A 26,296-nucleotide genomic window follows, 5' to 3' on the forward strand; every position below is an offset into this window, starting at 1 on the left:
CACAGAGCTTCCCCCAAGAACTCTTCCCTGACTCCAGGTAAGCTCAGGCCCCATCAGCTGTCCCCACAGCAGCCACTGCTTCTCTCAGAGCGCTTGGACACTGCATTGCTTCCCCAGTTATCCTGTGACTAAGTCCCATGGCTTCTGGTGCTTCTCAGGCCAGTTGTATAGGGAGCAAGGGGAGTAACTGGGCTCATGTTGTAGCAGGTACTGAAGGCCCGGCCTGACTGCAGTCAAGGTGTCAGTCACAGACGCTTCAGGTACCAGGTGCTTCAAGCCTCACATGTCAGCACAGCCATTCTCATGACAGCTGTCATTATCCCTGTGGACAGATGAAGAAGCTGAGGTCCGAGTGTGTAAGTGCTTAAGCTGGGATTTCCAGGCACAGTTGGTGACCCTGCACCTCTTTCTTCTTCTAGTCACTATTTGATTTTCTAAAAAAAAAATAAAATTTGTTTTAAGCCCTGAAAAACTTAGGCCATACAGAACAGAATAGACAACCCTGAAACCAGCAAGATGAAACAGATGTGGACGTTCTGTTGCATGCTTCCAGTTTCTCCCCCCGCCCTCCCTGGTGACGTCGACTCCCCTGCCCTGGGGCGTGTGCGTCTTTGTGCTCTCCCTGTATAAGATGGCGTTGATGGTTTTGTGTTTTAAGTTTTTACGTACTTGGTCTCGCACTGAACCAGATATTGTTGGAACACTTGCTGTTTTCACTTTAGAACCTGCTGTTCCAGGCAGCAGTTCCAGTTGACTCCTTTGACTGCTGTATGTTATCCCACGGTCTGAATGTACCACTTTGTGCACATGTTACCTGTCTGCTGACGAGCAGGCCATGCCCACTTTTCCTCTCTGCAGGGTTGTGTCAGAGCATTTCTCTAGGTTGGCACTGGGAAGCGTGGTGTCTGGTCCTGGAATGGATGCATCTGTAGGGGAACGAGGGGCCGTTAGGTGGTGGTGCCTGCTGGCACGCTGCCAGCCTCTCCTCTGCCCTCGTCCCACCAACTTGTGCCTTACCCCATTTACCATTTCTTGCTGATGGAAGGATGCAGTTATCAGGTTTTTGGAGCAGCTTTCTCCGGGAAGCTTGTGCTCAGCCTGGTTTCTTGGAGGCCCAGGATCAGCCGTAAATGTCAGGGCTCTGCAGGAATCCTTCCAGCCTCCCCAGTAGAGTGGAGCTGGTGGTTCTCATTGGCTCTTGCTGAGGGTGAAGGGAAACCTGGGCATTTAATCAGAAATTGGGCCCCTGGCTTGCTCTGTCCCGTTTCTGCTTGAGGCCACTTCTTATAGGTAACCTGCAGTTAGACAGCTGTGGGTTCGCATGGACCCTTCCTGAGCCCCGAGGTGTCATTACACAGATCTCTGTTACCTCCAGGAAGGGGAGGTGCGGAGATCTGGACACGCCTGTGAAGTGCCTGGTTTCTCGTTGGCCCTCCCTCCAGCTGAGTGCTCCCGTTATTGTGGTTAGAAAGGGAACAGCTGACGGCTGGAAACTGGCTTCTGGGGCCGGGCCTCGCCCCAGGCAGTGGATGAGTTCTCTGAGGCAAGGGTGGGCATTGGCCTGAGCAGTGTCAGGCTTGGCCTTTAGTAGCCAGCCCGGAAGCAGTAGGGACCTCAGAGGAGCTGCTATGCCACCAGGCCCTGGAAGCCAAGGCTGGCTCATTCCCACGTTGTCTGTGCACCTCCACTGTGCTGCACCCTTGGCTCAGGCCGAAGACTTGATGGCAAGAGAAATCTCTCCATCCCTGCCCTCCCGGAGCTCCACAAAAGGAGTAGGCAGACAGCCCCACAAGAGCACGCACTGACAGACAGATGCACAGGGGAAGAGGGTAGATCGGACAGCGAGAGGGCAGCTGCACGGCGCCTGGATGAAACTCAGAGGAAGTGGCGCTGCAGCAGAACCTAGCCCTGACTCAGAGTTCACTAGGGTGACAAAGAGGCCTCTGTGCAAAGGCCCTGAGGCAGGAAAGGCACTAAACGGAGGGCAAGAAGTGCTGTGGCTGGGCCAGGGGCAGGGGTGAGCAATGGGAGACGCAGTGGGAGAGGTCGGAAGGGCTAACTTGCACCTGGGCCTGGTGTGGACTTTGTCCACAACCACAGAACGGGAGAAACCACTAGAGGCAGGCCTGAGTATGCATCTCTGTGAGGCCACTTCCTGGGCAACCTTAGGCAAGGCCTTCAAGTCTCAGTTTGTTTCTACAATAGGAGTCCTAACACCCACCTACCAGGTTGTTTTGAAGAGCAAAGCCCCTGGCAGTCTTCGACCTCCTGGTAACCCCCTGGGCTGAGAGGAGAGGAATCCATGGCCTCAAGTCAGAAAACCTTCTTCAAACTCCTGGGCTTGGAGGTGGCTCTCCTGGGAAAATGGGATGGCCTGCCCAGCTGGCCCACCGCCAACAGAGGACGACAGGAGAACCTGGTCCTCCTGTTGGGTCCTGGCTGCTGAGGGCAGATACTGTAACTGGAGCCAGGATGCACGGCAGAGGAGGAGGCAGCGTGCCCGGAGCTGAGATGCTGCAGTCTTGGCCGAGCCATGGACGCAGGTCCTCAGACTCGGACAGGCTGAGAGAGTGCCCCCCGGAGGAGCTCGGTGGGCCGGCCGGCCGGCTGTGCAGGCGTCTGCGTGTGTCTGTGTGTGCCCGTGAGCGGGTGTGTCTGCCAGTGAGCATGTGTGTGTGCGCGTGTGTGTGTTTTCACAGGGGAGGTAAGTGAGAGGCCAGCTTCCTGATAGGGCAGTTGTAAAACATTCATAAAACTTTTATTGGACTTACCACCCTTCCAGATAAATATTTTTCGATTTTATGGGCCTGTTTTAGGGCCCTGAGCTTAATCATGGCTTTGTAGCTGCCTTTAAAAAAATTAAATATTGTTTTGGCAAAAGGAACCCCCTTCTCACCGCCCCCGCCAAAGGCAGCCTGCACTCTGAGCTCATGAATTCCTGCCACTCTCAACTCTTGCCCTTTCTCCCTCCATACGCTCACAGATGCACTAGGATGAACCTGAACAAAGAGAAAAGGAGAGAAAGAAGAAATCACTCCTCCCCATCTCCCTCGTGTTTCCCCTCTGCCCACCCAGCCTTGTGCTGGAAGGACGTTTGATCCAGCTCAGAGTTGTCCACAAAAGGAAACTGGCAGTGGGGTCTGGATTGGGGCACCACCTGCTGCCTCCCTGCGAGGGCAGGCTGCCTTAGCTGGTGAGGAGGGAGTTGGCACAGCCCCCTCTCCCCTCCCACCTCCCCTCCTACCCCACACCAGCCTCCTTCCTGCCCCATGGAGGTCCGGAGTGAAGCCCCCTCTCATGCTGCCCCCTCAGATCTTCATGGCCAGCTCCTTCTTGTTTTTGAGGTCTCAGGTGGGCCTCTCTGACCACCCCTTCCAAAATAGCATCCTTCCCACCCTGGACTCAGTGCCATCACTCTCTGTCACTTTGGTTTTTTTGTTTTGTTTTGTTTTGAGGAAGATTAGCTCTGAGCTAACTACTGCCAATCCTCCTCTTCTTGCTGAGGAAGCCTGGCCCTGAGCTAACATCCATGCCCATCTTCCTCTACTTTATATGTGGGACACCTACCACAGCATGCCTTTTACCAAGCGGTGCCATGTCCACCCCTGGGATCCGAACCGGCAAACCTCAGGCCGCCGAGAAGCGGAGCATGCGAACTTAACCGCTGCGCCACCGGACCAGCCCCATCTGTCACTTTGTTTTACGTCATAGCACTTAGCACTCTCAGAGATTTTCTTCTTCACTTACTTATTGGTTATACATCTGTCCTGCTTGCAAACACAGCCCATACACTGCTGTATCCTGACCCCCCACCGAACAGGGTCTGGTGCGCAGTTAAGCGCTCATAGACGTCTGTAATACATGCTGAGCGGACGGTGCGTGGCAGGTGCCCAGGGGACGGTGACTGTGGTGCAGTGGTGGAGGTGGTGACTGTTGTTTAGCCCTTGCTTTGTGCCGGACACCCTTCTAAGTGGTTCATATTATATTAACTTACTGGGGCCCTACCACAACCCTGTCAAGTCAGTTCTGATGCTGTCCCCACTTTCAGATGAGGGGACTCAGGCACAGAGGTCATATGTCTTGCATGAAGCTACACAGCTGACCTGAGCCTGAGCCAGGGTTTGATCCTGGCAGTCCCGGTGCCCCCCGGAGCTCTTGGCTGTTCCACTTCATTCCTGGGGGAGATTAAGAGTGAGGCAGCCTGAGCCCTGTCAGGCCGCGCAGGCTGGACTGAGCCCTGCCCAACAGGCACTGGCCATCACTTGGCGGGCACCCACCTTCCTCCCATTCTGCCAGGCTCGGCCAGAGGTGCTGGGGGCAGGGGCTCAGGCTCAGATGCTTATACTGCCAGAGGGCCAACTCAGGTGCCTTCAGGGGACGGGCAGGGGACAGCAATGAGGGAAGCCAGTCTTGGGTGAAAGAAGCAGTGCGTGGCAGTGATAGGGAGTAGCTGGTGGGCCTACGGCACAGCTCAGGGCACAGAGGCGAGGCCCCAGCCTGCCCCACCCACTGCTGCAGGGTGGGAATAGGAGGATAGGTTTTTCAAGACAAACTGGAAATTCAGAATTGCATGTCAAATGTCCTGAGTTTGAAGGTGAGTGAGTCACTCAAATATTTCAGAAATGCTGTAGAGGCTGGTTTCCACTCCCAGGCTGGCATTTTTCTTTGTCTCTGGTGAGACTGGTGGGCCCCAGGAAGGAGGGCCCAGGCACCTGTGCCTGTGGACACAGAGAAGCAGCAGCCAGGCCTAGCTAGGGAGACTTTCTTGAGGAGGTGGCACTGAGCTCAGCCTTGAAGGAGGGCTGGGGAGATGGCCTACGGAAAGCTGTTCCAGGCAGAAGGAGCCATGGCTCTGCTCTGGAGAGAGGGCACTCTCGCTGCCCACATTGGCTGGGCTGTAGGGGAGCAGAGGATGCCTTGACGCCTGAAGAGGTTGGGGTTCCCCCTGAGGGAGGGCCGGTCCATGAGGAGTCTTCGGCAGGAAGCATAATGGAGCCTCCAGATCTCATGGGTTGCTTTGTGAGGGGCAGGCCAGAGGTGATTGGGGGTCCAGGCTCCAGGAGAAGGGACTGACCCAGGATGGAGGGGTGGAGAGAGATAAGAGGCCAACCAGACCAGAAGTGGACATGAATGTGAGGGAGATGCTCAGGACCGAGCCTGGCCCAGGTGACATTGCTGACTCATGTGGGCCTCACAGCAATCCTGTCCAGTGGGCATGGTTGTTCTCGCCCCCCACTACCCTCCTGGTGCACACACACGCTTGCACACTCTTACCAGTTGCGGAGGTAGGTAGAGAGTTCAGGACCTGAGGGAGGTGTAGTGCCCACCTCCCCCGTGAATGCAGCTGAGGCTGGAGACAGGATGTGTCCAAGGTTAAGAACTTGTTAGGAGAGTGGCCAGGAACGGAGCTTCTGCTGCTTCGTTCAGCGGCTGTTTCCTGAGCATCTGCTGGACTGAGGACACCAGGGATTTTCTTACTTTGCCCCATGGTCTGGTGAGGAAGTGTTGTGATCCCCTTTCACAGATGAAATAACTGAGGGTCAGAGTGTTACAGGGCCAGCCCAGGGCTGCCGCACAGTGGCAGCAATGATGAGGCAGGTTCCCAGGCTGCCCAGCGTCCCTGTGCTGCCCCTGCAGTCCCTGGGGCTTTGTTTGAATGTGGGGAGGAGCAGTACAGACAGACCCCCCCACCATTGTCACTTCTCCAAACTTCACAGGGCTCAGAGAAAGGGCACTGGGTGTCCGCTCCATGGCCCGGGCCAGGGGGTGGCAAAGGCACTGTTCCCTGGCCCCCTGCCTCAGCCCAGCTCCCTCCGCCTCTGGCTTCTCCCTGGGCTGCCCCACGGTGTGACAGGCAGTCTGGATTCCACCAGCCTCTCCAGACAGTCCCTAGGGCCCACCGTCCAGTGGCTGCTGTAGCTCATGACAAGACACAGCTCTGGCTTTTAGAGCAGGCCAGCAAACTAGAATGCCCATGGGCAGCATGGGTGAGTGGCCCAGCCAGGACTGCAGGGGGCACACTGACCGCAGTGCCTCGGGACTGTGTGCCCTGTCGGAAGGGGCAGAGTGTGCTCACCTGAGGCCACATGTTGCCCTGGGAGTGCAGGCCCACAGTTTTTATTTATTTTATTGAGGTCACATTGGTTTACAGTGTTATATAAATTTCAGGTGTTCATCATTATGTTTCAAATTCTATATAGATGGAATCATATTCACCACCAAAAGTCTAGTTTGTATCTGTCACCATAGACATGTGCCCCTTCACCCCTTTTGCCCTCCCCTCACCCTTCTCCTCTGGTAACCACCAATCTGTTCTCCTTATCTGTATGTGTACTTGTTTGTTTATCTTCCACATATGAGTGAAGTCTTATGGTATTTGTCTTTCTCCATCTGACTTATTTCGATTAGCTTAACGCCCTCAAGGTTGATCCATGTTGTCACAAATGGCATGGTTTCATCTTTTTTTGTGGCTGAGTAGTATTCCATTGTATCTATGTACCACATTTTTATCTATTCATCCTTTGATGGGCTCTTGGGTAGTTCCAAGTCTTAGCTATTGTGAATAATCTTGCAATGAACACAAGGAGGCATATATCTTTACACATTCATGTTTTCATGTTCTTCGGATAAGTACCCAGTAGTGGGATAGCTGGATCTTATGATATTTTCTATTTTTAATTTTTTGAGGAATCTCCATACTGTTTTCCACAGTGGCTGCACCAGTTTGCATTCCCACCAACGGAGGTAGGAACACACAAGGGTTCCCTTTTCTCCACATCCTCTCCAACACTTATTATTTCTTGTTTTTTTAATAATAGCTATTCTGACAGGTGTGAGGTGAAATCTCATTGTGTTTTTTTTAAAAGATTGGCACCTGAGCTAACATCTGTTGCCAATCTTCTTTTTTTCCTTCTTCTCCCCAAAGGCCCCCCAGTACGTAGTTATATATTCCAGTTGCAGGTCCTTCTAGTTCTGCTATGTGGGACGCTGCCTCAGCATGGGTGGATGAGCGGTGCCATGTCCATGCCCAGGATGCAAACCAGCAAAACCCTGGGCCACCCAAGTGGAGCGCGCGAACTTAACCACTCGACCACGGGCCAGCCCCTCATTGTGGTTTTGATTTGCATTTCCCTAATAATTGATGATGTTGAATACCTTTTCATGTGCCTAGGCCTGCATATTTAAATGTTGGCAACTGATCCTCAATTTCTAAACCACCACTAGAGGCCATATTTGACCCACAGACTGCCAGATTATGACCACAGCTGTCGAGTGTGCAGGGCATCCTCCTACACAGAGCTCTGTGAGCCCTGCCACGCATCAGCCCATGGCAACAGCGACCGTACCGCGTGCCGTGTTCTGGCAGCGCTGGCTGTTTTACGTGCGCTGCCTCGTTGACTTTTGAGTCCTGTTCCACCGAAGTCACGGCCAAGCTTGGAGAGCACAAGGGCCTCATGCAGAGCGGGCCTCAGAGCCGAGCACCCCAACACCCAGCCCGCGGCTGGGCAGAGAGGCAGGAGGTGAGGAGGCTGAGGCCTGAGGAGATGGCACCGCCAGGCAGGTTGGTTCAAGAACAGGCTATGGAAGGAATGCCCGCGAGACAACTCGGGCAGTGGTCCCCAAGGGGGTTGCTAAGATCCTCCCAGCGGCATCCAAGAGGATTCGAGGGGGTTCACAGATAAGCCTGCAAAGAATGTTCCTTGTTACTTGTCTGTTTTAGAGTGTACTCAATTGGTGGCAACGGTTACTGAGTTTCCACTTAGGGTAGCACATAACGTTTCTAATTGAATTAATAAGTTGATTTAAGGAAATATTTAGTAAGTAATAGAGGTGGTGGCAATGCATATGGCAAAAATGGTGATGCTGAGGAGAGATTTGGGAAGTCCTGGGTGGGTCGTCCAAGAGTTTCGATGGGTGAAGAGGGACTCAGGTAGCCTTTAGGGGCAGGTGAGATTTAGATCAGGGAGAGAAGCGATGACGTGTGAGCCAGATTTCCAGTTCTCAGGAGCAGCAGGATGCTCGGTCCGTTCTGAGCACATCCCATATGTGAATGAGCCATCAGGCATGCCCTCCAGTGCCCACAGCCTGCAGCCTACTTTTCTTCTCCCACCCATGTGGGCAGTTGTGTTTGGGACCTGGTGTCAGCTGAGACAGGTAGGAGGGGTTGTATGATGACAGATGACATGACCACGGATTTAATGAGGGAAGCGAGCTTTGTGGGGAGTTGTGGGCAGTGAGGCCAGGCAGGCAGACCCAGGCCAGGCCATGAAGGACCCCGGGCCCCTGGATGCTCATTTCTGCAGCGTCAGTGGGGCCTCCTCTGAGAGCTGGCACCCACCCCCGGTGTCTGGGGACTGCGCTCACCAGCTTCCCACTCTGGAGCAGACCCAATCCGGAGCTTCATACACACTGTCCTCATGTTTGGTCACAGGGCCCAGGCGAAGGAATCAGGCTGAGGGGGCAGGCACCTAGCCCAGGGGCCATGGGTGGCCTCGCCACTCTCCTGGGTGCCCTTTCTCCTCCCTCGATGCTGGAGCTCACCGTGGGGCTGTGGGCACTGGGGTCATTTGGTTCAGGGTCTGGTTCTGCTTGGGAACAAGGCAACGGCCCTGAGCCCCGCCCCACACAGGCTTGAGTTTTCCTTGGATAAAAACTAGCAGTTCTCACTGTTTGGCTATTCTTTAAGGAAAAAAAGAAAAATCTTTACAGTAACTGAAATGAGGGTGCTGTGTGGCAAGACATGTGACTGTGTGTCTCCCAGCTGAGGAAGCCAAATGCCATCCTGGAATTGGAGACGCCCTCTGGTTTCTCCTCGTTTCACCTCTAGAATGAGAGAGGAGGGCAGTTTTGAGCCACTTCTGTTTGATGTCAGACCCAGACCATGGTCCAGGCCAGATGGGGCCATGCCAGCACCATGGAAATCTCCCTGTTGGCCCTGAGTGGGAGTGAGGGGAAAGCCCCTGCTTGGTGCCTTCATCTCATTTACCCTTTCCACTGCCCACATGGCAAGACCATTGTCCCTATTCCACGGATGTGGCTCTGGAGGCTCTGAGAGTCATGAGGCCAGCAGGAGGCTGCCCAGCCAGTAAAAGGCAGTGCAGGGTCCATCCACACAAGGGAAGCTCAGCACCTGTCCAGTGAGCTTCTCTAGGAGTCCCCACTTCTGCTTGTGGCGCTCGTCCACACAGTACACAGGATTCCCTGGAAGAGGTGGTCTTGGCCAGCCTTTTCCAGTTGTGGGGTTGAGAGAAGCACTGGGGTAGCCATCTGGGTGTGAGGATGGTCAGGAGCAGAGACCTGGAGGCTCAAGTAAGGTGTGTGGGGTCAGGTGGCTGAGAGGGCAGTGGGAATGAGGTGGGTCTGGGAGGCAGAAGCCTCTAGATCAACATAGCCCATGCGGACAGAGGCCCACCTGGACTGTTTCCCCAGGACTTGGACTCCCCCAAAACTACACAAAGGCAGTTTGGGTGGTAATGCCCACATTCTCCCCTCCCTGTTAGGCTCAGCACCAAAAACAGCCAGCCCAGGGGTCACTTGGGGGCAGTGAAGAATGCCCTGGGCTTTTGTCAAAGCCAGAATTCCTCTATATTTTCCCTTCCCACCCTCCACACTCCTGGACCCTCTGGAGCCCCCATCAAGGCCTCGATGGCACCCAGCCTGGCCCAGCCCAGCTCAGCCCGACACCAACCACTGGGCCGAGGGTCAGCCTCTCAGGTGGCTGGCTTCCTGTCAGGCCCTGCCAGGCCTTGAGGCTGCCAGCTTTCCCAGCTCCTATTGCCAATGCTTGGGCCTGGCCACCCTCAGGGGTGCAGCCACAGTCCACCCATCCAGCCGTGGGATGGTCGTTGCACTCCCTGGAGTTGAGGTGATATCTCACAGGGGCCTTTGATGATGACAGCCAGAGACTGTTCTGAATGATCAGCTCACTTCAGGGGTCGGTGTCCCTGAACACATGTTGACCCCTTCTTTCCATAGCTCTCTCCTCTAATTTTTTAGAGTGCATTTGTTCACTCACTCACTCATTCATACATTCAGAGTCCACTGAGGCCCACGTTGTCTGCTGATGGCTTCTCATGGCTTGCCGCCTCCAGGTCTGAGCGCTGGCCGCCCCTGCCAGGCCCCTTGCTCTCCCTCTCCCGCCACACCAGCTTTAATTCACTCCTTCAGGAGCTCCAGCTTCTTCCCTTCTCAGGGCCTTTGCACATGCCATTCCCTCTGCCCACAGCACTGTCCCCTCGTCTCCTCCCGTGGCTTTCTTGTACACCTCCTTCAAGTCTCAGCTTAAAACGTCCCCCAGGAACACCTTCGTTGACCTCCCCGTCTCAGCAGTAGTGCACCTGTCTCCTCCTAGCACCTGCTTTTTCTTTCATCGCCTGTGAGAGGCGCTTTGTCAAATGGTGAGAACTTAGATTCTCAAGCCCAAATGGGTCAGGATTCTGGCTCTACCACTTAAGCAGCTGTGTGTTCTTGGGCAAATGACTTCACCTCCCTGGGTCTCAGTTTCCTCATTTCTTGGTTGGGAAAAATGATAAACCTCGCTCCTCATAGGGCTGTTGAGGCTGAATAGACAAACACAAGAGCACATTTATGAGGACGTGCACATAGGAGAGCCCCAGGACTCATTAGCTTCTGGTGTCATTGGCTGGCTGGCTGTTCACTGGTGAGAACTGGGTGTGTCTGTTGTAATCCCCATGAGGATAGGGACCAAATCAACATGCTCCGTGAGCATTTGCTGAGTAAATGCCTGTGCCAAACCCTGCTCAGTCCTGGGGCCGAGAGAAGAGCCCCTTACAGCCCCGCCCCTCAAGGAACTTGCACCCAGGGAGGAAGCCCTGCAAGGAGAAGCAGGCCGGTGCAGGCTGACAAGAACCGCGGGCCTTTCCACCGCTCAGCTGGAGAAGCCAGGGTGGCATGTGGCGTGTTGGGTGGGGGCCAGCGGTGGCTGAGACTAGGAGTGGGTCCACTGGGACCCTGGGGACTGGCAGGCCGGGCCCAGGAGCCTGGAACTGGTCCAGGGATGAGGGTTGCAGGAAGACTGGCAGATTGGGAGGAGGATAGCCATTGAGGAAGCCCGAGGCTGAGACAACGAGGGCCTGCCGGCAGGTAGCCTCCTGAGCCCCTCTCACCTCCAGCTTCTGCCAGAGCCCATCACAGCCCTGCGTGTCCACTGAGGACTCACTTTGAAACATCCGTGACTTTGGCTCTACAGTCCTTTCAAAGCCGCATGTCAGAACCACAGCCTCAGAAAGGAAGTCCTTTCTCTGAGCTCCATGTTTCTTCCAGCTGCTCTCAGTCCCAGCATCTTTCTTTTTGTATCCCGTCTGGTCACTGTCCATGGGGAGAGCCACAGAAAGGTCCTGGCCTCTGCTACAAGCCTCCCCACAGTTGCTGTGTGCCTTGCCTGCACCCCGTGGCTCACAGCACCTCCTCCCCTGCTTTCTGCCAGCCCTGCCACATCACCCCTTTTCAGTACATTCCCTGACACCCCCTCCTTCATGCTCCCCTTACACAGTCTAGGCCTGGGAGCTTCCAGAGAGCAGGATGTGGCCTGACTTGTCATGGGACTTGGGGGCCAGCAGATGGCCCTGCCTGTGGTCGATGCTCTGAAATTGCCCTTTAGGTGGGGTGCCCATGGTCTCACTGTCTGCCCAAGCCAGCTGGCTGGCTGTGTCCCTACCCTAACACCCACTCGTGGACTCAGTGCTCTCCAGTAGGGGACCAGCCTGGCCTGGGCCTCACCAAGTTTAATGTGGCCACTGCTATGCAAGAGCCCCATCTCCCTAATGCAATCTGTCAGTGACCCTGCAGTCCCTTTGCTCCTGCCCCTCAGGCCTTCTGCTCATTGACCGTGTGTTTTCACATGGTGCAGCTAGCATGTCTGGCAGAGAGGGCCCAGACCTGCCGTCTCTAGGTGCCCGCACCCTAGGCAGGTGTTCTTCGAAACCCCGTCTAGAAGACAGCAGGTGGAAGGGGCAAGGGGTTATCCATTCTGCTTTTCTGATTCAAGACAGAGGTTCCCCCAAGCCGCTGGTCTACTGTATGATCGCCAGGGCCTTCCCCAGTCCACGCGACACCCCCTTTCTGTCTTCCTGGGTCAGGAGCTAGAGAGACTGCCTGCGTTCCTCCCTTCCTCACGGTGTGCGGGCCAGGACCCTCAGGAGCACATGGGCCTGTCACAGCAGGACCCATCCCAGGGCAGGGGAAACCAGAACAGGGCAGTCAGCTTGAGCTGCCACCTAAAGGACAAGTCATCTGGTCAGAGAGACTGAGGAAGGCCTAGACGGGGCGCCAGCAGGAGCCGGGGGCTCAGGCTGCCCCGTGTCCACTGACAGGAGTTGTGGGGAGACTGGCTGGAGAGACAGCCACTGGGGAAGAGCTGCAGGCTGGGGTCTACACAGGGAGCGTGGGGGCTTGGACACTGAGGGGACTTAGTGCCCCCCCGATGATTGACAATTGCCTGAGGACCTCAGTGTCCAGGAGAGAGGTGGAAATGAATCAGTACTCCACTCTGGCACGTGCTTTGATGGGAATGGGCAGGCACAACAAGGACACAGAGGGCGTTGGACTCCTATTCAGCATTGACCATCCGGTCCTGCCCAGCAGCCTCCCAGCCATCTGGGACACAAAGATTCTGTTCAGCCTCAGTTGCCAGATGAGGAGCCAGCCCAGGGAGCTCACGTGGCTGTCCTAAGCCACATAGACATTGGTGACAAAGTCATCTCCCCAGGGAGGGCCCACCTCAGGTACTTGGGAACCAACCCCACACTGCTGGATGGGCTTGGCCACCTCATTGCAGGAAGCCCCAGCTTATAAACATGGTCCAGTTACGGGAAGATTGGGAGGGCTTTTGGTTTTCATTTGACACAGTGATTTCACGGACCCACCCTGACAGCATGGCGTGCTTGACCTCAGGAGAGGGGAGCGTTGGGTTAACCCCAAGAGTCCCATCTCCTGCTGACTGTCTGACGTGATCTGAGCTGAGCCTCAGCGCTGGTGCACGTCTGGGCTAAGTCACTTCTCAGAATCTGGAGCAAGGTTGATCTGATCTGGGGTGGCCAACTCTGGGCCCACAGGCAGCGTCCTGCACTGTGAACTGGCAGAGCAACCGAGAGCACCACACAGAGCCCCTGAAGTGACAGCTGCCAGCCTGGGCAATAATGACAACAGCTGACGTTTGCAGAGGGCTTGCCATGTACCAGGCAGGCGCCGGGTCAGCACCTCATCTCATTGCTGCGACGAGCTCTGCCAGTGTTCTGAGTCCAGACCCCCATGAGGACTCTGCCCAGGCACTTCTCAGAGCCACCACCGTTTGCCTTTGTCATCAAGACCGCCAGAGAGGAGAGAAGACCAGGCATTGGTGGGGCTTCTTCTGCCTCCCATGCTCATTATCTCGCATTAATCCTCGTTATCAACTGTGCGATGGGGATTGTGCCCATTTTACAGATGGGAAGTCAGAGATGAACTGCCTACCTTGAGAGAGAACACACAGCAAGTCTGTGATCGGGCCGGGCCCATGTGGATCCAGTCCCACCCTCTTTTCCACATTGGTGGGCTGCTGATCAAACAGCCACAACTGGGAGTCGGATGGGTGGGGGGCTGAGTTGGTGGGCACAACCAAGGTGCTGTTGACTGGGATTTTGGTCCTAGAGGCGGGGAAGCCAGGTGCAGTAGGTGTACTTTCCTCAAATAACCTCACTTAAGAATAGAAGGCACTGGCCCTAAAGTTTCATCACATCCTTGTGGGTATCCATGTCTTGTGAAAATGCTTTGCCTCATGAAAATGTAGTTGGGGCTTTCCTGCCTCCTTAGAGAACTCGGATGTAACTTACACTGTCTTGACAATCCAAGGTCATGATTAAGACAAGGCGTGGGACTCAGAGGGGTCATTCCATGTAGGGGCCTGAACTGACACCCAATAAAAGAGCTGGGTGTTGGAGCCGGCCCCGTGGCCGAGTGGTTAAGTTCGCACACTCTGCTTCGGCGGCCCAGGATTTCACCGGTTCGAATCCTGGGCGCAGACATGGCACCGCTCATCGGGCTAGGCTGAGGAGGCATCCCACATGCCACAACTGGAAGGACCCATAACTGAAAATGCACAACTATGTTCCAGGGGGCTTTGGGGAGAAAAAGGAGAAAAATGAAATCTTTAAAAAAAAGAAGAGCTGGGTGGGCCATTCTGGGTTCAGGCGAGTGACTCTGTGCTGTTGCTTTGAGGCCTCTAACTTCCCTCCATTCATTCGTCCACCTAGCTGTTTATTCAGCAAACATTTATTCTGTAGAGGAGGTGGTAGGCATTGTAGGAGAGATAGGTGTGAGACGAGGGAAGGAGAGGGGGCAACGGGGCAGAGAACTTGCATAGGGAAGCCTGTGGCATGTGTGTGTGTGTGTGTGTGTGTGTGTGTAAAGCTGCAGCTGGGCCTGGGCCGGAGGGGAGGCCTGCAGCCTCCATGCGAGCTGGGCAGTTTGACTGGACCCCCTTGGGGGGCGCCATGGACAATTGGGGACAGGAGGGTGGCAGGATCAGAGAGTGGTACAGGGACTTCCTTGTTGCCCATCTCAGGCACAGAGAGACCTCTGAGACCTTTTGCTCGCTTGTCTCTGTGTTTGGGGAGGTAGAGGGGTCAGAGCTTTGACTGCCTGAGAAGGAGGAGCACGTACATGTAAAGACCTTCTATCAAATTAAGAAATCTAACCAGACATTAGTTCATTTGGGCTCAGCATCTGGAGGGAGACCCTGGCTTGCTGGCCTCTAGAGGCGACCCTGAACTGGGCTGGGAGCCCAGCCACACTCTCTGTTCTCCCTCCACACCTGCCCAACGCCCATGCCCACGGTGGCCTCCTCTGGCCATCCTCGCTGCCCTCAGCAGCCAGGGGGACCCTGACGACAGACACTAGACCCTCCCCTCCTCTAAAGCTTCCAGTGGCCCACACGCCGTGCCGTGCAGGTGCACACGCACACACCCACAGGCACTCACATGCAGGACCTCTCTGGCTTCATGAACTCGTGCCAGTGCCCCTCTGGCCTCCTCACTGTTCCCCACATCTGACCTTTGCCTGGCTCCTCAGTGTGGATGCTCTTCCCGCCGTGGCTCCCCACACCTCTCCAAGCTTCTGTTCAGATGCCATCTTACCAGCGGGGCCTTCCCTGCCACTGTCTGGAAAGTAGCAAAGCTCCCTGACTCTGCCAGGCACCATCAGCCTTGTTAACTTGGTCGAATGGCCTGTCTCCCCACTGGAATAAGCTCTGCTGGGCAGGGTCTATAGCTCCAGCCTCCAGTGCGGTGCCTGACACAAAGAAGGCGCTCAATAAATGTTACCAAATAAATGAAGACTGTATGACCTTAGGCAAGCTGCTGAATTTCCCTGACCTCTGAAGACAGTGGCTGCTGGTGTGCTCACTGCTTCCAAAAGGCCAGAAATGAAATCATCTCCAGCCCCGAGCTGTGGAAATCTTATGGCACCAACTTCCTCCATCTTCCCGAGAGGCAGAAGAGCCCCCGCCCCTCCTGGGTTCGGTTCACCTCTCCAGATGACCCCCAAAGGTGCTTCCAACCTTTTTTTTTTTGGTGAGGAAGTTTGGCCCTGAGCTATCGTCTGCTACCAATCTTTCTCTTTTTGCTTGAGGAAGATTGTTGCTGAGCTAGTATCTGTGGCAGCCTTTCTCTGTTTTTCATGTGGGATGCCACCACAGTGTGGCTTGATGAGCAGTGCATAGGTCTGTGCCTGGGATCCAAATCTGGGAACCTCAGGCCACCGAAGCAGAGCGCCCAAACTTCACACTTCGCCACCGGACCAGCCCCAGCTCCAACCTTAAAATGCTAGGCTGCATGCCCACCACCCTGCAGCCCTCACACACCCTCATGCCCCATCCAGCATGGCTGTGGGCTTCATGCAGAGCTGGGCAGGGTGACCGAGGCCCCCTGGCTCTCCAGGCTCCTGAGCCATTCTGTTCATCAACTCTTGCTGCCCCCACCACCCCCTGACTACACTGGTGACTACATCTGTGCCCACTTGGAGGTGAGCCACCTGGCACACAGGATGCCCTGGGTGCCTGCCCAGGCTCACTCTCTGCAGGGCTGAGAGTGCCCCAGGCTGGCGTGGGGTGCCATGATCGGAGAAGGAATGGTGCCTGCAGTCTCTCTCCCCGGGTTTGCTGTCTGCTGCCTCCAGGTTTCTTTCAACCTGTCAGGGTCTTCAGAGGCTGGGGGCTTCCTCCGAGCCCAGCTCTCAGCCCTCCGAAGCCCCCACCCTCACACCCATAAATGCCCAGGCTTACAGCAGACACGCGTGTGCACAGAGCAGCACAGGCGCCTGACGTCGGAGGCTTCTATAGACTTGACCTGAGAACACAGAGGAAGAAGGCGTTGTTTCAGGGCTGGGGCAGGCAGGGCGCATGTGTGGAGCCCCTCCCCACGCCAGACCCTCTCCGAGGGGCTGCCATACGTGTGCTCACTACCTCTCTGAGAGGCTGTTCCCCACTCCATGCTAGAAAGGGCGTTGTTTGGCTCATTTCACAGACACAGAAACTGAGATTCAAGTACCCAGCAGAGCCAGGAGCTCCTGACCCAGTGACTTTCCCTCGGCCGGCTGTGGTGCAGGGCCAGGCCTGGGAAATGGGCCGTGACAACAGCCATTCTGTGGTACACATGCTGCGACTCCCAGACGGGAACTCCCATGTGTTCGGACTGGCCCAAAGACACCCATGGACACTAGTTCAGATCCATTGGTGCTGTCCCCCACCCTGGGCCAGTCCTCCCCGGGCCCCTTGGAGCCAAGACTCCTGAGGGTGGAGGGACCCCTGGTTGGAGGTGCTCCGACCTGAGGCCTGTGCACTCCCCCAGACTCAGGGGCGGCCTCTGCAGATGTAAAATAGCCTCCATGGAGCCAGATGAAGGATCTGAGCCCTGCGGCCACAAAGAGATTAAATCCTACCTAGCACAGAGCCACAGACGGTGTTTGGGAAGAAGGACACACACCAGTGGGTGAGGGCCCACACTAGCCCATCAGCAGCTGCGTGGGACAGCGCTGGGCCCCGGGGTACGGTGGTTCATCTCCATCGTGCCTGCAGAGAGCCCCAGGGCTGGTGACTGATAATGAGCCAAGAGTCAGTTACAGTGCAAAGTGCAGGAAGGGAAGGACCATGACATGGTGAGAATGAGGCATTGGTGTCACCTGTGGACACCTGCTCTGTGCCAGGCCCTGCACTGAGATTTGGGGCCCCACTCATGCAGTCACTTGGGTATGAGAAGAAGGAGATGGAAGCTGAGGTGGAAGGAACAGCCCAGGGCCTGGTGCCCGGTGGACACATGGCAAGTGGCTGTCAAATGGACGCTGTAAAGGCTGGCCCAGTGGCGCAGCAGTTAAGTGTACACATGCTGCTTCGGTGGCCCAGGGTTCGCCAGTTCAGATCCCGGGTGCAGACATGGCACCGCTTGGCGAGCCATGCTGTGGTAGGCGTCCCACATATAAAGTGGAGGAAGATGGGCACGGATGTTAGATCAGGGCCAGTCTTCCTCAACAAAAAGTGGAGGATTGGCAGCAGTTAGCTCAGAGCTAATCTTCCTAAAAAAAGAGAAGAATGCTGTCATCGTGCAGTAACAGTACAGCCAGCCCAGGGGGCATGCTGGGTTTTGGCAGGGTGTGGGATGCCAGCATGCCAGGTGAGTGGGTCAGCCCCATGCACACACCTGCCTACCCTGGGCCTGAAAGCCATCAGCCCCGTGGTGGAGTTGTTAAGTTTGTGCTCTCCACTTCAGCAGCCTGGGGTTCACCGGTTTGGATCCTGGGGGCAGACCTACACACTGCTCATCAAGCCGTGCTGTGGCAGCGTCTTACATAAAAAAACTAGAATGACTTGCAACTAGGATATATGACTATGTACTGGGGCTTTGGGGAGAAAAAAAAGGAAAAGGCAAGGATCTTTCTCTGAGGGGCTTTGCACTTGTGCATGGCCCCATGTGCTTGTGTGGAGAGGTGGGCAGCCCACGCTCACCCTGGCTGCAGCCTTCACAGGTCAGGGAAGGGATAAACCATTGGAGCCTGCAACTGTCAAAGCAAGAGCTAGATAGGGACCACCGAAGCTCGCTACCCACCCTTCCCTCGCTACGCAGAGGACAGCCTGCCCCAGAACCTCCGCCCGCCCCTCCCACCGCTCTGGAAGCAGGGCTGATACAGTAATCAGGATGCCACATATGGACGCTGGAAGATGACTGCTCTCCGGGCCTTTGTTCGCCTTCATTATTCTGGATAAGGGTTTTTTTCCCAAGTCATAAAAATGACATTTTTAATATGTGGAATTTTTTTTAAAGAAAAGCAATATGAAGAAGACTTTTATTGTCAATAAGCTCTACCTTTTAAACCAGTTATCTTAGTTTCTGCTCTAGGTATTTTAATTGAAGATTAACTGCTCTTAAAAAGTATGTACATTTAGGGAGTGTTTGGAGTATTAAAATTCAGCTCCCTCAGTGGTGGGGACAGTCTCCATGGGGGCCACCAGGAACCGGCCCCTCCCCCACTGCCAGCCTCAAGGGGCTGTCCCTGGAAGGGGGCACCTGAAGGAGGGCCAAATCCTTGCGTTTCAGCAGAGGGGCAGGTCGGGCAGAGTCCAGGAACCACACTGGGCTCCTGGAGGCAGGGCCAGTTGCGTGAGTTACTCCCATCATCCTTCATTCTGACCCAGGAGGAAACCACAGCTCAGAGCGATCAGTAAGGCCACCACGTCACATGGCCTGGCATCTAGACTCAGGCAGTGGGCTCAGATCTCCATCTCCGTGAGCGCCACGTCACCCGCCCCCCCCCCCCCACACACACACACACACACACACACGTGGCTCTGAGGCCTGTCTCTAGGAAAACCCCCAGGCCTGGTCACCATCCTCTGGCAATTACCAAAGACTGACTCAGTGGCCACCGTGTTCCAGGAGCTGAACAGAACCTCCTGAAGGAATGGCCCCTGCCCTCTCGAGGGTCTCTCATTTGAGAGCCGTGTGTGTGTGCATACATGCGTGTGTGTGTACACACGCCTGCACGTGTTTAGGCATCATTGGCAGAGTCGGGCTCACCATCAGTTCCAGCAGAAAGGGGGCAGCTACAGTTCTGTCTGAGAGAAGAGAGACGGGCCTCCTTCCCTAGCTACCTGGGAAAGCACTTGGGTTCTAGGTGGTAAAGTGGGCATGTGACCACTTCTCTGCGACAATTGAGTGACCTTGGGGTGGATCATTTCGTGTCCCCGGGCCTCAGTTTCCACAACTGAATGATGAAGTGGAGAGTGTGCCTCGCATGAGTTGAGGCATGGAAAAGTCCTTTTCTGGCCCTTCCTGGGCCAGGCCTTGCGCTAGGCTCTAGGATACGATCTCTGCTCTCAGAGAGCCACAGTTGATCAGGGAAGTGAGCTCGTGGACATCTGTGACGGGGGTCGCACAGGGCTTGGGGCCAGTGCTTGAGGGTGGCCCTGTGGGCGTCAGGCCGTGGTGCAGCAGAGCAGAGTCTGGCTCCGAAGCCAGACCATGAGCTTGAGCTCGGCCCACCACGTCTTCACTGTGAGGCCTTGGGCTCATTATTGACTGTCTCTGCCTAAGTTTCCTTGTGTTTAGACAGCCAGCCCTGGGGCGGGTGTGGATTGAGGAGCACTGCTGTACAGAAGCACTTTGCACAGGGCCCGGCTTGGGTAGTGGCTGCGTGTGTCAGCTCAGAATTCCCGTCGGTGTTCAGGTCATGACTGTTGAGAATTGCCTGGCGCTCATCTTTGGGGCAGTTTGGGCCAGGCCTGCCTCACACAAGATGGTCTTTCCACCTCAGACCTCCTTTCTGACTGTTAGGCCACTTTCAGCATCTGTCTGGGCAGTAGCTGAGGCCTAGCAGCCCCTCCGCTGGGACCCAGAACAAGAGGCGCCCGAGGCCTCATTCCTGGAAGTCTCTAGAGACAAGGTCCCCACCTGGCCCAGCCCACACTGCCCAGGCCTGGAAGGTGCCATGCTGCCCGAGTCAGGGTGGTCCCCAGTCACACCCACACCCTTGTCTTTTGCCATTTCCTCTCCACCCTCAGAGGTAGCTCGAGTCCCCTGCACCTCCCTGCCCATAGCATTGCTGTCCCTGCTCGTTTGTTCCCAGTGAGAAGCAGCAGGACCCTAGGGTGGCTGGGCCCGGAGCCAGACTCCCAGGCCTACAGCAAGGTGGACAGCTTTGAAAAGCCATGGGCCTGAGTGCAAATTGCTGCTTCCTGTTTACAAGCTGTGCAGCCTTGAGCAGTCACCTCCCCTGCCTGAAAAGTGACTTAGGGCAAATTGAGAGGCTTGGATGAGATACTGTCTGAACACACCTGGCTGGGTGGAGGGTTGAGAACACCAGCTAAGCAGTTGCTATGATGGCGATGGCAGTGGCAGTGACCTGGCCAGGCTCTGGCCCGGCCACCCACCTGCACAGCCCACCTCACCCGGGCTCCCTCCCTCCTTCCCTGGGTCACAGCAGGGATCCAGCCAAGCCCAGGTCCTACACTCTAGCCTCCCTTCCCCACCCAGGGACTTTGTCAAACCTCAGCCCAGAAGGCCAGCCAGAAAGAGTTCCCTGGAGCACTGCTGCCCAGGCTTACCTTCCGGAAACTCTGCCACTCAGAGACAGCTCAGCTCCATCCCCAGGTTGTAGTCACCGGGCCCCCATCCCTGTCCAGCACCCCTATTCATGGAGCACTTGGCCCATCGCCTCTGAGCAGTCTGGTGCCCACATGTACAGCCGCAGGGACAGTGGAGTACACGGCTGATACAAACTTAATCACCTTATCTTTTTAATGGGGAGCATGGGGGTACTGAGGAGCAGGCCTCCAGATCTGGGTGGGCTCAGCATGTTGGACGAGACGGCCAGTGCATTCCCTCCTCCTCTACCAGCCCACCGGCAGTCAGCCGACCTCCTGCTCCCCAAGCTTCCTGTGGATTGACAGGGCCTGACTCGGCTGCCCAGCTGTGGGAGGGTGGTTCGGAGCCACGTGGGCAGGTGGGTGAACTCTGACCACCTGGGGGAGGTCACCCTTGGGAGAGAGCCAGCTGTCAGGGCTCACCCCACTGGCAAACAAGGCAGGGGTGCAGGTGGGCCAAGGTCGCCAGTAGTGCCCCTTCCTGGAACTGCTGGCCACTGCTGCAGGCTGCACCTTGTCTCCTGGGGACGCAGGGTCTGGATGTGTGGCAGAGTATAGAGGGCCTCCGTCCCCCTGGAGTTAGGAGGACCGGAAGGCATCAGAGAAGGCCGAACAAAATGCTAAGACTTTTACTGAGAGACCAAAGGAGAAGTGGGGTTTGCAAGGTAGACAAGAGTCATAGGGCACCCCAGGCTGAGGGAACTCTAGTACAGAGCCAGGATAGGGGTGAGTGGCGGGGGCCCTGTGCAGGGGTGAATGGTGGAAGTGAGGAAGCCCAGGATCTGCAGGAGGCAGTTGGTGAGGGGCTGGTTAGAGGAATTTGAACACCTGCCTGAGGAATAGCTGAAGATTTCTGAAGTGGGAGGGATGATCAGGTTTTTGTTCTGGAAGGATCTCTTTGGCAACAGACCCAAGGGCAGATCAGGGCGAGAGAGCAGCGGAAGGTTCCTGCTAGGATGCCAGTGCCTGAGGCCTGAGTGCCAGGAACCTGCTCCTGCAGAGCCTGCAGGGGTGCTGAGGGAAGAGGTCCTTGAGGAGCCTAAGGCAGGCCACCAGAGAAACTGTGTGGGCTCCCTGCTCGTGGCCGTACAACTTCGGGCGAAGGGGCAGCCCTGCTTGAGCTCCCAGGCTGCACACCAGGTCTGGCTCTGGGCAGCGCCCCAGCTGCCCCGACTGCGAGCCTCAGTGACCCCCACAGTCCCTGCAAGGGGATGACACGGCCCCACCCCGGGTAAGCGTCATGCCCGCCCTGGGCACCGCCATGAGAGGTGGCTCAGTGGGTGATGTTGGATCGTTCAGAGTCCCCGCCAGCTGCCCCTCCTCCCCCACTGCCAAGTGACAGCAAACTCCCCTCTGCCTGGGCTGCCCCTCTAACAATTGAGCGTCTGCCTGATTCTCAAAACCAAGTCGTTTCCTATTCAGAATGGTTTTATTTTTTACCTTAAAACAAAATCCTTCCTTCCACACAATGCACTGGTTTCCCTCCCCACGCACCCCCGATCTCCAAAGCCTCCACTACATTGTAATTTCAATTTCCATGGTGTGGGTAAGATTTCTGCAAAGGGTCCTTTTTTGTTTTTGAAGAATTCGTCATCGCGGCTAAGAAGCTTAATATAAATTAAAGAAGGAATTAGACAACATTAAGACATCAAAATGGGGGTGCGGGCGCCCGTTGCCTCGCTTCTGCCCAATCAAAGGGGCCACGTGGAGCCCGTCGAGTGTGCGCTCCAGAACCTCAGAAAAAGCGAGATTCCGAGAAAGGGCCTTGTACTGTCGCGCCTCTCCTAATTCCCTTTGTCGCAGGGACAGCGGAGTACACGGCTGATAAAAACTTAATCACCTTATCTTTTTAAAGCAAATTGCATCTTTGTTTACATACGGGATCCATAGCAGGAAGAGAAGGGAGGGAAAACAGGCAGCAGTTCCACCCCGAGCCGCCGCATTAACAGCTCCCAAGGATAAACACGAAAACCCAGGCCTGACAGAGAGGTGGCAGGAGCATCCAGAGTCACCAGCACCCCTCAAAGTTCAGTTCAGGGAGCTCAGCAGGAAGGGGGACCCTCCAGGCTGGTCTTGCCTTTCTCTGCCTGGCGGCACCCACTGGCTTCTGTGGCCAGCCCCACTCTCCCTGACCTGCCAGGCCCTCCCAGCGCCATGCTAGCCTCTGGGCAGTCCACTGAAAACCAGCTTGCCCATCCTCCTTGAGCCTTTCCATCCCTGCCAGCTGGCAGAGCTAAGCTCATACAGGGCCCACGCCACCCTGCCCACTGGTGGACAGAGGGATCTGGGTTCAAACTCCATCCCCACCACTGACTACTGCAGGGCCATGAGCAAGTCCTTGGACCTCGATGCGCCTCGGCAAGGCACCTGCAGGCTGCTCTGCAACAGCAGCCGTACGCACATCGGACATGACTGGGCCCTACCCTGTGTTAGGGCCGCTTGCGCCCTGGCAGAATCTCTCCCATTTCTGCCCCCCTCAACCCTCTCCCAGCCAGGCCACCTCCTGCCTCACCCTCAGCAGGGCATCCTGCACAGGCCACCATGTTCACACCACATCAGAGGGTCTTGTCAGATGCTGCACTGTGCACACCTCCCGCAGCCACCTGTGACCTATGCAGGGCAGCTTCACAGCCAGGGGCAGGCAGGCGGAAACCCCTTTCTCCTGGTGAAGTTTGATGCTGGAGCCCAAGTGAAGGTGCAGCCACTCTGTGCAAGGGACCTCAGCCCCACTGCACAGGGCCATCTCACTGAGGGAGGTCCCCTCTTTGGAGAATCCCCTCCTTCTCACAAGCTGGGCATGCAGTGCAGACTCAGGGCCTGGATGAATTCAGGCCCTCGTGGCCATCTAGCCCTGGCCACCCCATACGTCAGCCCAGCCCAGTTGCCAGGCATGTCCTTCTGAGCTCCCCAGCCCATCCGTCATCACCAGGATGCTGGCCCCACAGAGGGCCCCATCCCTTGCCCTGGCTCTCTTTCTGCCCTGTCCTTCCAGCTCTCTGCAAAGCTGCTTGTTCCAGAAGAAGTGCTGCAGTGGCTGGAATTGGCTGTAGCCCCGTGGGGCCACCGTGGGGGCCATTGACCCCAAGCAGCTTACAAGGGCTCAGTTCCCACTGGGGAATGCAAGCCGCCCACCGGCGTGGAGGCCCCTCTTTCAGTCTGGCCCCCAACATGAAAGCGACGCCAGCAATTGGAGGCAATTTGCCGGCCTTTGATGGCCGTGTCCAGGCGGCACCCGCAGCACCCGCGGCCAGGCTTGGGAAACAGTTGTGTTTCCCGCATTCTTCTCTGATTACTCCTGGCCCAGCCAAGACCAGCAGCCTCCAGCCCATTGTCCCTTTGTGTGGAGCTGCTGCTTGGTGAGAAAGGCCAGCCTGGCCCTGGGAGAGTGTCCCCAAGGAAAGCCACGGGTAGCAGCATCCCCCCAGGGTCGCACTGGCCCGCCTCCACTGCATCCTGGGGTCTGGGCTCGTCCGGACGTGGGCAGGGCGGCCTGGTTCCAAGAATCCTGAGATATGGGGAGAAAGAGAGGGAAACGTCTGCTGAGGCCCTCTCACATAACTCATTTGACCCTGTGCCCACCCTGCCAGGCTCTAGGTCACATGGGGTGGAGGGCCTGCCATCTGAGCTGGGGCTTCTCCCTGGGGCACTGGTGTGTGGATCAGTCTTTCCTGGTCCTAGAGGCACAGGCCCATAGGAGCGTGTCCCTTCCCTCTGCTGCCCTGCACACCTGGGCGAGGGCGCCCTCATTCCCTTTGTTTTCATCCAGCATACCCTCCCTGAGCCCACATGCCAGGCCCTGTGCCTAGCACTGGAAAGGCAGTCCCCCTCACAGGCCCCTGGGGAGATGGACATATGAAGCAAAAACCATGCTAAATAGGGTTCCAGGAGGGATCAGCTCAGCCTGGGCAGAGAAGGGAGGCCTTCTGTGGAGCCAGACAGAAAAAGCGGGGAAGAACCTTCCAGACAAAGGGAATGTGGCATGTTTGGAGGCCCTGGTTGATTTCTCCTGGCTGGAGCACGCAGCAGGGTGCAGAATGGGGCCAGAGTGTGAGCAGGAGGGAGCACAGGCTGGAGGAATCAGAGTCTCAGATGCCAAGAAAGAAGAGAGACTGTGGCATTGGTGGAACCAAGCCCAGGCGGTCCACGTGTGCCTTACAACAACCCCTCTGCAGCCAGGGGCTAGACCAGGGAGGAGGCCAGCACTGCGACCCCTGAGGGGAGCACCACAGAGGCCTCCTGTGCCAGGGCAGGGCAGCAAAGACGGAGAGCAAGGGTGGACCTGCAGGAGAGTGTGGAGGGTGAGTCCCTAAGCCTGTGCCTCCCAGTTACTGCTCTTGATGCAACAGCAATGCCAGAAACCGTGGACTGCCAGCGGCCATGAAGGAGCCATGAGCATCATCTGCTCCCAAGGTTCTGCTTGTCCCTGTCCTTCACTAGACAGAGCCAGAGAGCTGCAGAGATGATCCCATGGCCCATTGGGAAGCTTCCTGGCCCATGGCAGCTCTGAGAGCCTTAGCCAGGATGTGGAGATAGACCTGGCCTGGGGTGACAGCCACCTCTCGTCCCTCCCCTGGAGCCCTCTTTCCCCTCCCCTCTGCCTCCCCCTGTGCCCATGGATTCCGTAGCCAGACTGCATGTGGTGAGCACTGTGCCTCCTCTGAGCTTGGGCCTGGGTGCCGGAGGCCATGCTGGTGGCCCTGTAGTCAACAGCCCTGTGAGTACCCAGGGTCAAGTAGAAACCTTGGCAAGTAGAGAAAAGTAGAAGCAAGAAGAAAGCGTTCCTTGTAACCACACTTCTGACCACTGACAGCCTAATGGTTAGCCTTCTAGTCTTTTCTTTCTGCATCCCATAGCTGGAGCAGAACTCTTCCGAAAATTTTGATTCCTGAATATTCTCAATTAACATTATAAGATAAGTCTGTCTTTGTGTAACTTTAAATTCTTCTCAGGTGTCACTTTTTGCCTCCTAGAGCATTTTGCCTGGTGGCATGCATGGTGGCCCTATCCTGACTGCCCTCCCGTGGTCTCAGCGCCCTTATAACTTCACAGGCCGTGCACCTCATCTGTGGTGAGCGCACAGACCTTAGAATCCCGTAGCCTCACCGAGTCCATCTCTGCCTGCCCAGAGCTGTGTGACCCTGGGGCCAGTTACTCATGCTTCTGGGCCTCAGTTTCTCCCACATTGTGTTGTGAGGATTGAGTGCCTTCCTGTGTGGCGACATCTTTGTGCACGGATCTCAGGCTGCTCGTTAGGACCAGGAGTGAGCTGCGCGTCAGTGCTGTGACCGCTCAGGAGCTGCAGCCAGTGCTCACCCAGCAGGGCCTCACCAGTCCTGACTTATTCAGCAGTGTTCTCTGAGCACCTACCCTGAGGCAGGGACTGTTCCAGGTGTTGGGCTTACGGCTGTGACTAGAAAGACAAAAATCCCTGCGGTGGTAGAACTGATATTTTAGCAGGGGCAGACAACAAACTTCAACATGAGGAAATCGTGGTGTGTGTTGGAAGGTGATAATGGCTATCAGAGAAAATAGAGCTGGGGGGAGGGGGTGGGAAGGCCTCGCCAGGAGGTGCCGGTTGCACAGTGATTCGAAGGAGGTGAACATGGGAGCCTCTGAAACTGCTGGGGGCGGGTCTTCTGGCTGAGGAATCAGCACATGCAAAGGCCTGAG

The 26,296-nt window shown here is 56.2% G+C and overlaps 1 protein-coding gene and 1 long non-coding RNA gene across 3 annotated transcripts in view; one reads left to right on the top strand and one right to left on the bottom strand.

Annotated features, from left to right (window-relative positions):
- EEFSEC (eukaryotic elongation factor, selenocysteine-tRNA specific) overlaps positions 1–26,296 on the top strand; it is a 258,809-nt gene that overhangs the window by 228,553 nt on the left and 3,960 nt on the right. The gene's annotated exons all lie outside the window — the stretch shown is intronic.
- Positions 44–26,296, bottom strand: LOC139041323 (uncharacterized). The gene is made up of 3 exons (XR_011496249.1): positions 1,027–26,296; positions 815–926; positions 44–434 (listed from the first exon to the last, which is right to left on the bottom strand). It is a non-coding gene; the product is annotated as an uncharacterized lncRNA (long non-coding RNA).

This window comes from Equus asinus, chromosome 21 (assembly GCF_041296235.1).
Source record: "Equus asinus isolate D_3611 breed Donkey chromosome 21, EquAss-T2T_v2, whole genome shotgun sequence".
In the NCBI taxonomy this organism is placed as follows: Eukaryota; Metazoa; Chordata; class Mammalia; order Perissodactyla; family Equidae; genus Equus; species Equus asinus.